This window comes from Podarcis muralis, chromosome 9 (genome assembly GCF_964188315.1).
Source record: "Podarcis muralis chromosome 9, rPodMur119.hap1.1, whole genome shotgun sequence".
Classification (NCBI taxonomy): Eukaryota; Metazoa; Chordata; class Lepidosauria; order Squamata; family Lacertidae; genus Podarcis; species Podarcis muralis.
The window spans coordinates 50,135,177-50,149,799 of NC_135663.1; the positions used below are offsets into that span (position 1 = coordinate 50,135,177).

At 39.8% G+C, this 14,623-nt stretch overlaps 1 protein-coding gene and 1 long non-coding RNA gene across 23 annotated transcripts in view; one reads left to right on the top strand and one right to left on the bottom strand.

The window, feature by feature from the left end:
• LOC144328888 (uncharacterized) overlaps nt 1–3,656 on the bottom strand; it is a 63,894-nt gene extending 60,238 nt beyond the window's left edge. For both annotated transcript variants that reach the window (XR_013394246.1, XR_013394247.1), the window contains exon 1: nt 3,002–3,656. This is a non-coding gene — a long non-coding RNA (uncharacterized LOC144328888). The remainder of the gene's footprint in view (nt 1–3,001) is intronic.
• Nucleotides 1–14,623, top strand: part of TENM3 (teneurin transmembrane protein 3) — a 1,264,183-nt gene that overhangs the window by 1,023,868 nt on the left and 225,692 nt on the right. The window lies entirely within an intron of this gene.

Consider the following 14,623-nt stretch of genomic DNA (forward strand, 5'->3'; position numbering starts at 1 on the left):
CAGTGTAACCTGCCTGATGTCGGTGGCTATTATCCTAGGCAAGCTTAAATGCATTGCATTTCCAATCCTCTGGTTCCATTGTGACATTGCTTTCTGTTAGTTGCCTTGGCTGCTAGTGCTAAAGAGGAAAGTCTTCTACTACTTGAAAATATAGTATAAAACTAGCCTGAAGGAGCAGGTCTCTATGTGCATTAATATGCAATAAAACACTTCAAGGTATGTTGTAAATGCACTGGTAGGTGCATTATAGCACTCAGGCTTGTGCCTAACAGCCTGCCTAAAAACACATCTATCACTAGGCTGAAAACATACCCATTGAATGTTAGTTTAATGTAGATGGTTCTGGTTGTGCAAGAAGTAGTAGCTGTGAAATATGGAATACATTTCCTTGAGTTACAAAACTCTTTTCCCTAGAAGTGGAAATAAATTACACATTTCACAGCAATTCATGTTACAGTTCTCTCTTCCTCTCTCTCTTTATAAATACAAACCAAGAGCATTTATTTATATATATTTTACTTTTTTACCATATTAAAATTGTAAAATTGAAATCGTCACAAAGGCGGACAGAAATGGGTGATCACATTGTGGCAACTGAATTGATCATTGAAATTGATAGGTCATCAAGCATTTTAGGATTTTAAGAGGCGGATGTCATATGACATAACTAGGGCTGCAAATACTTTTGGTGCCTCTGGAAGTGAAAGGCATCAAAGTGTTTCTAAGGTTGCAGGCACCAAGGGATTTGGAGGGAACAGTGCCAGGAAGGTGTATTTGTGGTTCATCGTGGAGCAAGGAGACAAGAGGGAAGCGGGAGATGGCCCATAAATGATGGAGGCTTTTAGGACATTGAGTAGGAAGTGAATAAATTGCTTTGGAGTTTTTGAAGCATGGCAGGCAGAAGAGTTGAGAGCAATGGTGAGATAGTAGTTATATCAGAAGAAAGGTGAGTATGTTGCATTTCAATGGGGAGAAAAGTTAAAGCATTTCAGAATGGTGTGAAATAGGGAATCTAGAAATCTGTTTTTGGCCTTAACAAATAGGCTTCTTAAATTAGAAGAGAGTGCAGGAAAAATTGAAACTGGTAGGTTACTGGAGTGATCACAAAGCTCTATAGAGGTAGGACAGAAAGTAAGTGTGCACAGTTCAAAGAACTGGAAACTTACGACCAAAATTATTGAATCATTTCCCAACTATCTTCTGCATACTAGGCAGGCAAATACGTAGCTTTAAAGAGCAGCAGCAGCAGCTGAACTCACAGATCCAGACCTTGGCTTCTATAATGTTCAGTGCAAATAACTCCAATCTTAGGGTTGCCATATGTCCTCTTTTTCCAGGACACACCCTCTTTTACATGGGTAGAGTCATCATAGCGATCCATAGTTAAAAGTAGAAGTTGGCAAATGTGTCCTCTTTTTTGGTCTTCAAAATACGGTAGGGCTGCCAGATGTCTGGGTTTTTCCGGACACGTCCGGGAATCACTCAGAAAAATCGGGGGGAATTTTTGCCGAATTTATAAAATGTCTGGGAAGACCCAGATGTATGGCAAGTCGGGCTATCTTTATTTTTAAAATCTTTTAAAAAATCAAAAGAAAGTCCCAAGACAGAAAAACAATAAATATCAAGGTTTTACATGGTAATTAAAGGGAAATGACTATTGTATAATAGCTTTGAAAAGCACGTCAACATACAAAGTCTATTCAAGCATTTCTAATAGCAAGAGATGTTTGAAATACCTACTGCATTAGAGAGAACAGAGTGGATTTTTCCTTTCTCTGAGAACTTGTACACTTTTACAGATAGGGCTGCTTTGTTGGTGGTCTTTACCAATTCTTGTTGGTTAAGTATAATGTTGTTTCTTCAGGAAAGCCAATTTTCTGTGCCAGACCACTATACAAAACCATATATTATTATTTCAGGATGTCTGCAAATACCTTACTGTGGGTGGGATTTCTTACAGTTCTGTGCAGACATGTTAGGCTGCCTCTTCTATTTTTTATTTTATTTTCCATTTTCAGATAAATCCCTTGTTGCTACATAAGCATCAATTTCTAATTAAAAAATATGCTACTTAAACAGAAGGTACTGGCACTATAGGAATAAGAGCCAAAAACTTAAGTCCAAGCCTCCAGGTCACTTGGAGGCTGTTGTATTATGGAGATTAGACAGTATGGAAGCACTGCTGGCTGTAGCTGTGTAGGCAACTGGTTCCCTGCCAGATAAAAGCCAATGTGCAGCAGCTGCTAGCAGACGAAAATGTGAGAAAATGGCAGGTTATGAAAGAGAGAGCAAGTGGACTGATGGGATTCCAGTGGAAGAATTGTAAAAGGTCCCCCCCCCCCCCATACTGCCCTGAGCCCGGCCTTGGCTGGGGAGGGCGGGGTATAAATAAAAAAAACATTATTATTATTACTACTATATGTAGAAGTCAGAAAATGCATTTGGACTACTGCTGAAATTTATTTTTTTCTGTTAAAAAATATTTTTATTGAAAGTTTTCAACATAGCTTAGAATAAAAACTAAGCTACTCTAAATAAAAAGAATAAAAGAAAACAAAAATAAAAATAAAGACATAAAGAAGCAAGAAAAGATGAGAAAAGAAAAAATGAATGTAAAAGCTCTATCACAATTACATCAAATCCTTTTTTCCATGCACAGAAAGTAGACCTTTTCACCTCTTACCTGGGAGCATATCTTTCTTCCCCCAGCCTCCCACCCTTGGAGAGCCTTTCTACCCAGCCTCTCATACAGAGCCCCTCATCTTTGATCTGTCACCTTCCTATGTATATTTTCATCAATCCAAAATAGGGAGCTTCTAAGAGCTAAAAATAAAAGCAGCTAGACTAAAAGGAAAAAAGAGGGGCTTCCGATTCTCTATTTGTCAATTATATATAATAACAATCATTCAAAATATTCACCACAGGATAACATAGAGCTGTATATTATATAGATGTTTATCAATCTACTAGGCATAATTCTTCCCTGGCATCACAAATTTACCTTTTTCCACTCAAAAAGTCCAGAAGTAATTCTTAAATTTTTGTTCTCCAAGATTGTCCCTTCGCCAGTCCAGTTTAATAAATTTCTCTCCAAGCATTCCATCTTAATACTAGTCCTTCTTTTTCTGCTTTTTCCAATTCTTTCCAGCATCAGTCATCAGAGGCTTAGAAACTTCTTGTCTTGCAGTTGTCTCTTTGAACTAAATTGTCTTCTGCCCTCGTCTCCTGTCTTCTCCAATCATAAAGTCCATCAACAAACCAGCTTTACTTGTTTGCTTTGGACTTTCAGGCAGCTGCAAGGCCGATGTCTCCTGTAGCTCTCTGCACTCCTGTAACTCTCATATGGCAGGTCCTGGGCATTCTCCTGTTCAAGAATGTTTCTCTTGAAATTTTATGCATTTTGGCTCTTAGTTCTACAAGTTACTCATTCAACATTTGCCTTATGATGATCAGAAGGGCATTCAACCCTTCTGTGACGTAGTGGCATAGTGGAGGGCACAAAATTGTTAGGGGCACAAAATTTCAACACCTAGTGCAGCGTCAACACAGCTGCACACTTCTGTTGCTGGGCTCCATTGAAAACATGTTCTCAATGCAAACCATGAAGTGACCTCTCCAAACAATGGAGAGTTAAATGCACATGTGTACTCCATCCATTTCCCTCCCTCCCACGCCCCTCCCCCCCTGCACAGCCCTGGGCACTAGCAACCCACACCATGCCATTCAATAATATTTTTGCCATGTTTCTGTTGGTGTTCAATTTTTTGTTGGTGTTTCCCTTCCTTATCTTCCTTCCAGGACTTTAGTTACGTTTACACATTCTTTCTTCAGATAAGGACAGGCTTCTATTTTATCTTGGTTATTTTAATCACCACATAATTATCTCTGCCAGTGGGAGCATGGGCAACAGATAACTTAGTCTGCCATTTTCCTCTCTGGAAGTCCTGACTACTGCTGAAATTTCTTCAGGATTCACAATGAGGTGTCCATTTCTGGAAAAGAAAAAACTATGATTCCAAAAAGCTATGTTGCTTTTTCTTCTGGGAAGGAATTAGCTTGTCCCCTCCCCTATGGTAACACTAAGTGGGTGGATGTTTTTAAATGAAGCAAACAAATTTGTAATATACCTGTATCATAATGTTATTTTGCATTGAAATAAATGCATTCGTTTTTTGCAAAATACTATGCTAATCTTGAAACTTTTAAGGAATTATCACAATTACTTCAAGTTTTAGATTCTTAATTCTCATTTTAAAAGCAAGGTGGCATCACACAATTTGAATCTTCCTAGTTGAAAGTGTTTGTTGATCTAAGACCCTAAAGCATGGACTCAAGGAAATAATTTGTCCTTAAGCACTTAACCAGCACTCCTGTTTCATGTTCCAATATGATAACAAAAGTATGTATGCTTCCTTTGTACAATAACTGTCTCTTTTATTAAACATCTGATGCCTGTGTGCCCTTTTTCTCTGAAGTCCACTGATTAACTGATGCTATCTTCACTTGTGCTCAAAGCCTAGGGGCAATTAACTGATTAAAACTGTTTTCAGATCATGAAAAACATAACTGTTCAGGTTTTAGTTTTGGGATACGAACTGAGTGAGTTTCTTTGTATCATGCATAGTATGTTTTGGGGGATGGAGGTGGCTGTGATTCAGACAGATCAACCTCCTGTGAAGAGGCTGCATCCTAAAGTTTCAATGTTGTATTTTAATCTTTTTAAAAATTGTATTTTAATCAACTTGTTTTTATTATTGGTTGTTAGCCGCACTGAGCCTTGGCTGGGGAGGGCGGGGTATAAATAAACATTTATTATTATTATTATTTGAATAATGTCATTAAAATCTGAGACATTAGTCACATTGTCATTAACATATTACAGTATAAATGTAGCAAAATTATATGGGAACAGTCATGTGCCTATGGATATTGCAGAGTAGAATTCCTGCTTCTTTGGGTAGGAGAAGGCATTTTGGCTTGGGTGGTCGCATATACATCCTTTAAAAAGAGAAAAGACATCACCAAAGAAGCGTACATATCTGCATATATATGTATAGGCACAAATTTTGAACTAATAATATAATAGAAATACAAACATAGATGTAAAGTCCTGCATTCCTGCTCAATGTGCTGTCTGGATCCAAATTGTTGATGAGCCGCAACAACCCTGCTCACTATTCTTAGGATTCTCTATCTTTAAACTTAACTTGGAATCATAGAGTTTGAAGGGCTAGACATTAATTCACATAGAAGACAGAGGTCTGCCCTCTCAATTTTGTTTTATTTTTAAGGAGTAGGAAACATGGCTCTCACATTTAACAAAAATAAGCTAAAAACCCAGTTCTGTCATTTTATTAAAAAGTATCCGGTTTCAAAAAAAATTTAAAAGAAAAGAAAATATTACTGCCCCCCACATCCCTTAATTTGTAATCTGCTTGGACAAATAGTTTTCAATCTTGTCCAATTAGGCCTGCATTACCTTCATCCTGGGAAGCGGGTGGTGCTGTGGGTTAAACCACGGAGCCTAGGACCTGCCAATCAGAAGGTTGGCGGTTCGAATCCTCGCGACGGGGTGAGCTCCCGTTGCTCAGTCCCTGCTCCTGCCAACCTAGCAGTTCGAAAGCACGTCAAAGTGCAAGTAGATAAATAGGTACCGCTCCGGCGGGAGGGTAAACGGCGTTTCTGTGTGCTGCTCTGGTTCGCCAGAAGTGGCTTAGTCATGCTGGCCACATGACCTGGAAGCTGTACACCGGCTCCCTCGGCCAATAAAGCGAGATGAGCGCCGCAACCCCAGAGTCGGTCACAACTGGACCTAATGGTCAGGTGTCCCTTTCCTTTACCTTTACCTTCATCCTGCATGATGATACCTTCCATTTTAAAAACAAAACAAAACACCCACCTTCATCTTTCATTTCTTATGCAGTGGAGCAGCTTCTTCCTTCTGCTCCTGCACTGACAGCTGAAAACAATTAATTACACTGTTTTCATTGCTTTTTAGTATTTCCCTTACCCACCTTCTGTGTCTTAAGTGTGTTTTTTTTTGTTTTCAACTTTTGCATCCTTCATCTTTGCTATCTAAAAGCTTTCTTTTGGTGAACTTGTAACAGCTTAACTCTTGTGCAGTTCTTCATTGACAATTGGTTTTATTTTTCAGAAAACAACCCTTTTAGACATTGTTTATGGAATATTACAGCTTCAGTGAAACACTGCTCTACCTTCTGAACTGCATCTTCTTTGGTCTCTCTATCAAAGCCCAATTCTTTTCTATCATCACTATGTAGCCTTTTACTTTGCTGAAGTGCTATGCTGGTTTCTTAACATAATTGTTAGGCAAATTACTCAGGTGGACCAAGTGCCCTAGGTTATTGTCTGATGATTCTTTTCCCTTCATGTTTGTTTGCATTTCTAGGAGCAGGATTTGTAGAATTTTGTAATCTGAAAAGATGTTTGGATGGGGTGGAGATGTCCCATTGCCAGAGTGAAGGGCCCTGCTTGCACTTGCTGAAACTGCAAGCAGGTAGAAGCTACTCCTGACAGTATACTCACTGGCAGTATGTAAGACACTTGAAACATGGCATGTATGGAGCAGGGAGGGGCATAGAGATGAGCCAGCAAAGCATCCATCGGATCCTAAACTAGCCTGGAGCTAGCACAAACAGTATCAGCACAAATACTGCCCACCCACCTTTCTCTCTGGCTGGCAATAGCAGCAGTAGCTTTGCTGTTCCGTTCAGCCTTGCTGCTCCCAGATGGGAGTTTGGATTCCACCATCATTGTTGGTTGTATTCATCATTAGAGTTAACAGGCATATTCCTGATAGTGCACTAGTGAGGATAAACCTTTGGTAAATGGAAAGAGTCTAAATCACCAGAATTTCACACCAAGAGAGAATTCTTAGGGATTTATGCATTTGCTGGAGTGTCTGGATCATACTTTGGAGCACTGAGAGTGTAATCAAAACTCCCAGCTAGGAGCAGTGAGGCTGAATGGATTTTGTGGAATACCCGTTTAGTTGAGATTAGACAGTCCCATTTCCTGTTGAATTTCAGGTACCTGACAAGGACCTTACTACTTCAGCAGGCATTTAATAAAGTTTTGTGAATTATTGTGATTCATTTTACAATTTTATGTATGCTTCTTAGATACTACAGTAATTAAGTGTTGTAGAAATACATTAAATAAATATGTGGGGAGGCAAACATCTCCTCAGAGTATGACTGAAGTTCACTGATGGTCAGAACTGTCGCCTGCCCATCTCCCTGGTATTCTGAATACACAGGCAGTAGGTGTCTGCTTCCACAATGAATTATAAGTTGTATATTCTGGAGATAGGCTCCACCACAAGACAGACTCTCATATCCCTTTTTTAAATTTAGTTAACTTAGCTGTATTTTATTAAGCATGAAGTGCTCTGGTTAATCCTTTTAGGAAATGCTGGTCTAGCAGAGGGGGAGGCATGACAAAATGGGAAAGTGCCACCCTGTGCCCGCCCCTGACACCCCGATCAAAGCCCTGCTTACCAGGGGTGTGGGGCAGTGGCTCCTAGGTTCCAATGAGAACTCCTAGAGCCCTGCAAGAGCTTGCAAGAGCTCACAGGGCTCTGGCCAGGTCTCACCAGAACCTTGAAGTTGCCACCAGTACTTCTCACTTCTAAGGCAGGACCACCCTGTTGCCTTATTAATGATTGGCTAGAAACACCAAGGAAGTCACTGTCAGTATATCAGTCACATATAGATCCAAGCTTGGTAATTCCTATTTGAAGTTGACTCTTGGCATCCTTTGGTATTGTGTATATTTTGTATCAGAGATGTCTAAGAAGAAAATTCACACTAAAAAGCTAGGCATTTCAAACAGATACTGCCAAGAAAAGGGTTCAATAAAGCCCATAGGTTATTCTTCAGCACAGAGTCTTTGAGGAGCTTGGGGGCACTGAATCAGAGATTCACCTCTTCTTTTGCTCTCAGAATGGGTAATAACGAAGCTGAACTATTCCGAAACAAGCCAAGCTGAAAGGTCAGTCCCTAACTATTTCCCTCCGTCTGCTCCAATTTGGAAGCACGGCAGACCAGGCTCCATACATGCAGTGTTTGCTTCAGTGGAATCCTTCCTGTACTGCTTCATTCCACTGACTTTTCACTTGGAACACTGTGGATAATTGGTGAATCATTCCGCAGAAGAAGATTCCTTCCCTACTTTCAGATCTCCGTATCACAAAGTGCTTTTGAAATTTCCAAACTCAGCGGGGAACTAGGCTGTTTTTCAGGGAAATAAGATAACTGCCCCACAGTCTGTATTTAAGCCTTTAGCTGCACCTAAAGGGCTCACTGGATCATAGCCATGGACAAAAGAACCACTGAGTGAATGTAATTTATGGAATGCAACTGGTCTTTTACTAGTACTGGGAGGTTGCGCTTGGAAATTCATCTGGAACGAGGCCTCAGCACAGGGTTTTTCAAAACCAGATTTCCCAACTGCCCAAATTCCTCATCAGATACTCCACCCTAAAAAAAGCCAGAATGAACACAAAGCATTCTTTGCTCCTTGTTTACATCCTGTATCAGTGGTGGCTTCTCTACAGGAGTCGTTATTATCTACTGTGCAATAATTAGCAGGACAATCCAATGGCCCTTGCATTGAGGTAAACTCCAACTCAATGGCACACTGTTACAAGGGCTACTGGGTCATCCTGAAAGTTATCTGTCTAGTCCTGCTGCCTCATCAACTTTGTGCTGCCAACATTGGTGTCTCTCAGATACCTGACTTCTCCAGTTTTCACCAAGGATGCCTGTTAAGCACAGCTCGGCTGCTGGCTTAAACTGGTCCATTTTATGCCACAGTCAATAGGACCTGCTCTGCAGACTTTCAATGCTGATTGCTGTTAACTCACAGAAGAAACAGGACAACTCCTGACACCATATGGTATTATTATTTGGGTGTCTTCTTGTCCAGCCCTTCCACAGAACTTAGCCCTGCTTCTACTAAGTTCTTATAGTGAAGATTCACTGTTCATTCTATCTCAGTTTAGAAAAATATTGTAGGATCAGTAAGAACTCTTTCCTTCTCCTACATTTCCAACCATCTATATTTCCCAACTGTGCACAAAAAGATCCCTGTCTCAGCAACAGAAAAGCTAAAGAACAGGGAGAGAAGATAGCTAAAGATAAGTGACCTAGAAAAGAGAGGATGAGCAGGACTGATAGATGTGGTAACAGTGGGCTAGATGGTCTATAAGCCTGGTTCATTTGTGCTCAGCAAGCACCAGAATACAACTTTTAGAGGAAAGGCCATGGCTTAGCGGTAGAATGCATTCTTTGGGTCCAAAAGGCCCTAGATTCAGTCTGTGGGATCTCCCAAGTAGATCAGGAAAAGACTTTTGTTTGAAACTCTGGAAAGCTACTGCTATATGGTATACACAAATGTTGAGGCAGATGGACCAATTTTCAGACTCAATAGAAGGCAGCTTCATGTGTTCTTATATGTTTAATGAAAAATGCATCCAAATACACTTTCCCATCCACGTTATGTTGTGATTAGTCAGCTATATGCAACTGGATCAGGGAAGGGAGTTGGCCTGATTGACCATTTTTACACCCTTGTCATCGCAAAAAACATTTCAGAAAGGGATGCAAAAAAATAGCCAAAAGATGGGACACAGTGTTTGCGCTTTCTCTCTCTCTCTCTCTCTCTCTCTCTCTCTCTCACACACACACACACACACACACACAGAGAGAGAGAGAGAGAGAGAGAGAATTGGTTTTATATCATGTTTTTATTCGCTTAGGATTAGAATGAGAAATAGGATCATGCTAGTTAAAGTTGCTGGTTAGGAGGGTGATCACCCATTTGCAGAGCAAGGAAACATCAAATCAATCCAGATAATAACTAGGAATATTTGTGGTCTAAAATGGATAGTCTTATGGACTAAGTAATAGAAATGAAATGAGATTTAATAATACAAATTAGAAGAATATTAAAACAAAGTCTTTGGGGGCCCTTGGGAGCTAATAATGAGCATTTTTGTTATCTGCTGGGAACTGGAAGCTGGGAGCAACAGGAAAAGAGGAGACCCAGGGTCTTGGTTAATCACAAAAGGATTATAAGCTATAACATTAAAAAAGCAACAAATACATTTCTATGATGTGTTAAACATAACAATTTCAGTAGAAATTGGAAAATATTAATACCTCTGCTTAACACGCTTGTATCTTTTTCCAAACAGTGTCAAGCCATTCAGGAGTGGGGGAAATGTCCCGCAATCTTTCTGCATTCCTTTAGCACCTAAATTCTGGACATGTCTGGTTAATTGGAAAATCTTGATTACTGACTTCATGTGATAGGCAGTGAATTGTTTATAGCTAGCAAACCAGCTGCTACAAAACCTGTATTGGGACTGAATTTGTGGCATTGGTGGTATGACAATGGCTCTTGATTGTGATGGGCCAATTTTCTTACCAGTCAGGTAGGATTTTGATTCTAAACTACTTATTTGACTTGTTGTTCGCCCCAAATGACAAATATCAATTAATAAATTTACTAATGTAAAATCTAATCATGTTGTTCCTACATGATATGGCTCCCTAAAACTTAAGATAATATGTAATTTTCACTTGGGACTGCAACTGTCACAGATGCAGCAAAATCTAAGTATTTCTGCATAGGCATGTCCCTTATGTATGCCTCCACAGATCTGTTCGCTAGGAAGAGGGTCCCTCCTCAGTGCCACAAGAACCTCCTCTTCCCATCTCCCTATTTGGAGGAGAGGTAGAAAGGTTTCTTATGTTATACAGCTGAACTCTGGAGCAAGCAGAAGTGATTTTGCTACCTCAGGAACCCAGAGTATTAAAAAGAAATTCACCTCACTACTCCATGCCCCTGAGCTTTGAAGCAGATAGAAGTAGTGTGAGAGACCTGCCCCTTCTAAAGCTCAGCATAACATGAGAGAGGCTTGTGCTTCTCTCCACCAAATTATCTTCATGCACAAAGGATGTGGTGGATTCAGTGGTGACCACCATTTATTGCTTACCTGGTAACCCAAAGAAAAATTTGTGGGCCCCTAATAAAACAACTTCTTGGAACAATCCCCCCCCCCCCATAAGATGGTAATCTGACACTGAAAGCCTTGAGCTATCCTTTGTCAACAAATGCTGTATTGCAGTATTATTTAATCACATTGGTTCTCAATTTCTATGCATAGCAACCCCAACTTGCAAATCTTTATTTACCCCACATAATTGTTTCTATTCTTTTCCAACATCCAGCTTACTAAATTAAAATTTACCTTGTGGTCATATAAGCAATAAGCAAAACTGAATGTGAGCTGGCTGCTAAATAACAGCACCCTACCAGCAAGAGTTATACATCATGCAGGAGAGGACCTTTTCCATGGGGATGCCCTATATGTGGAAAACCATCCCGTCAGATGTCTGGCTGGCACTGATCCTGTTTATATTCTAGTACCAGCTTAATATATGGCTGGTTTGGTCAACCGTTCATGGATTATTAATTGTTCAGATTAGAAGTGCAACCATTCCTTAGTTGTTATGCTGTTCATTGATTTTTACTTGCTTTCTTGCTTGCTAGTATTAATTGAAATGATTGCTTGCTTTTATTGCAATTTTATTGTACCCCGCCTTGGAATCATTACTATGACGACAGGTCATAAATACTCTAAAGAAAGTATATATGTGGTTGCAGTTTCAATTTCTCCTGGGCAGTTTGTGGATTCATTATAAAATTTAATATAGAGATGTAACGTCAAGGATGTGGTCGGTTATTTAAAATAAATATGTGAAGTTCCTTTCTTATCTCCACAACTCTCTGCAAAGTGCACCTCTCCACTTTGCCTATTCCTTCTCCCAACTTTCTTTCCCTTCTTAAATTTCTCTCTCTGCCCCTTTCCTTTTTTCATCATTTTACTCTGCTGCTCTTCCACTACTACCCCATGACAGCCTCCTGCTTCCTTCTCAGAACCCTTTTTAGGACCCCACTTCTTTTCCCCCTCTCTAGGTCTTTGTATCTGCCCCATTTCTGTGTAGGATCAGAGCAGTGCAGCCAATGGTATCTGTATATTTCTGTCTGCCCTGACCCTTAGTGACATTAGGGAAGCTTCTTGTTATTTAGTGCAATACAGATGTTCATGAGATGGAAAAAATATTGCCCACTCTAGCGTACTGACACAAAATGGAGTTTATCATCAAAACCATGATGCAGTCTTAAAATGAAACTAGAGTTTTATATTCTAGATATTCTATCTCCAGTGTTACTATTTATTTTACTATTTCATCTTCAACCAACAAGCTTTAAAACAACAAAAGCAACCACCGCATTTTACTTGCATGACAAGGAGTTTGGAGACACACACATGCTAATTGGCTTGATCCTCATTATTTGAAATTAAAATGTCATACTTTCCTTGGGAGAAGGTGATGTTGCCCTGGTACTTGATAGCCAAATTAAAATAATTGGGTCGTTTTAATTTTGCCTGTCTATATTTTATAACTCTGATTGAATAATAAATTTCTTAATACTTCTGTATTATTTGGAAATAACTGGGTATAGAGATTATAACTTCAAAGTGATTATGACTGGAATTTTTTCTAGCTTTGGGGGTTTCTTATTAATGGTTTTGCTTTAATTAGTTTAAAGTAAAGATGTGATTCACTATTATTAAAGTGGACTCTGACTTTATTTATTTTACATCTTTCATATAGAATATTGATGAACAATATATTTAGTCAGGTAATATTTTGAAATATTTGAGAATTATTTTGGTCATATTTAGTTTCTCTTCAGGATACAGATCTAAAACAGAACCTTTCCAGTAGGCTTAACTTAACTGTATAATATATAAATAATATAGAATAGGAAACTATGAAAGCAGATGGATGTTTGAAAATGGACCTTGAAGATGATACTGTGACATGATCATAGGAACTAAGGGGTGGGGGGATGAATGTAGTGGAGACGTTCTGAATTGGCAAGAGCCAAGACCAACATGCAGAATGTTATAGCAGCTGAGATGAGGTGCTGTTGTTGCGTGAGCAAGAGGAGAGTCAGGATAAATATCATGGGTTTACAATTGTCTGTGTTGCAGTCCTTTAATCCAGTTATGAAGGCATGTCCAGATGGCAGCTGCTTGCTGCATTGGTGGAAGAAAGAGTCTAGAGAAAGGCAGGTCCTCATACTCTCTTGTGCTCCAAGCAGGATTCAGCTGTATAGGCTACTCACCCTTCCTTAAGACCCCTGTTGGGACTGGTTTGAGACGCAGGTTGAATGCTATGTATGCACCTGGTATGCAGTAAAGGAAAAGGGCTGTAGCTAAGTATGGGCATGGAGAGGCCCCCAGGTTCCTGGCATCTCCATATAGGACTAGTAAATATCTATTTCTCAAACACTGGAGAATGCTAGTCAGGTTCTTATACTTCCTATGTTCCTGTAGTGATGTAGATTTGATGAATATTCATAAAGTGGGTTTCATCCAGGTAGTGCAGGAAATACCGTAGCTGTGCTGAAACAGTACATTTGATAGACCTTTTCAAACAAAACAAGGACACATATAAACAGATAAAAAAATGCATCTGGAAATGGTGTGTTGTGGTTTTTAGGACTGTGGGCCGGAGCATTGTGCATTTTTAAAACTGCAAAGCCCTTTAAAGCTGTTGTACGCTTCTATTTTTACTGGACTTTTTAGATACTGTACTGCAGTATTGTGATGCAGTTTTGTACTTTTGCTTGTGAGCAAAGCAGATGAGTGTTTATAGTGCAGAGTATAGAATTTAGAAATAACTGTGGAAAGGGGACAAAAGTGAAGTTCCATGTGTGAACGCAGTAACTCTTCAACAAACCGTGCACGATGCGTAGAAACAAACAAACAAAAAACCTTGTCTTCCTTTACACAGAACAAATTCAGTGGAGGTAGCTTGAATTTCTTCAAAGGAAAGACTTGTGCAAGCTGCTTGCCCAAGAAAAATGGCTAGTGTGAGGTCTCTGGATCATTACCTCCCTGCATTCTGGCCCAAATGTTCCGTCATCTTCTGGATAGATGTGTGTGTCATTAATGCTAATGAGAATTAAGCACACATGCAAAAGGCAAGTGGATCCCATTCCTTTCTCTCACGCATTCTGCATTCCTTTACAATGGAAAACCTGGAAGTCCTTGATCGCTGCTGGATGTGTGAAAATGCTGCAGGACCATATATGCTCGCAACATGTTTGTATTAATCACATCTCGTTATGGCTGTCTCCATCTCGACTGGAAAGCTGCACCCGAGAGGCATCGTTTTAAGAACTGACAGTCGTGTGGCATGTTCCTTCCTATCCCCCGTTTCAGGGACTTCTGCGAGGCACGCAATTGTGGAGAGCAGCACGGGCTGCTACAATTTCAGTCTTGTCAGGATAAAGATTCTTTCCCGACAGTCCAGGAATTGAAGCGCTCGGAAGGAAGTAAATCTTTCCATCTAGATGTATAACGCACACTCGGGGATTTTTTTAATTTTATTTTTTTAAGCGCCCGTCATGATCAGCCAGATTTTATGCTCGCTCTCTCTCTCTCTTTTGAACTGCCATAAATAAGATATAATAACTCCTTTCCAAATCTTTAAGGCTTAATGTGCTGTCTTTGGAA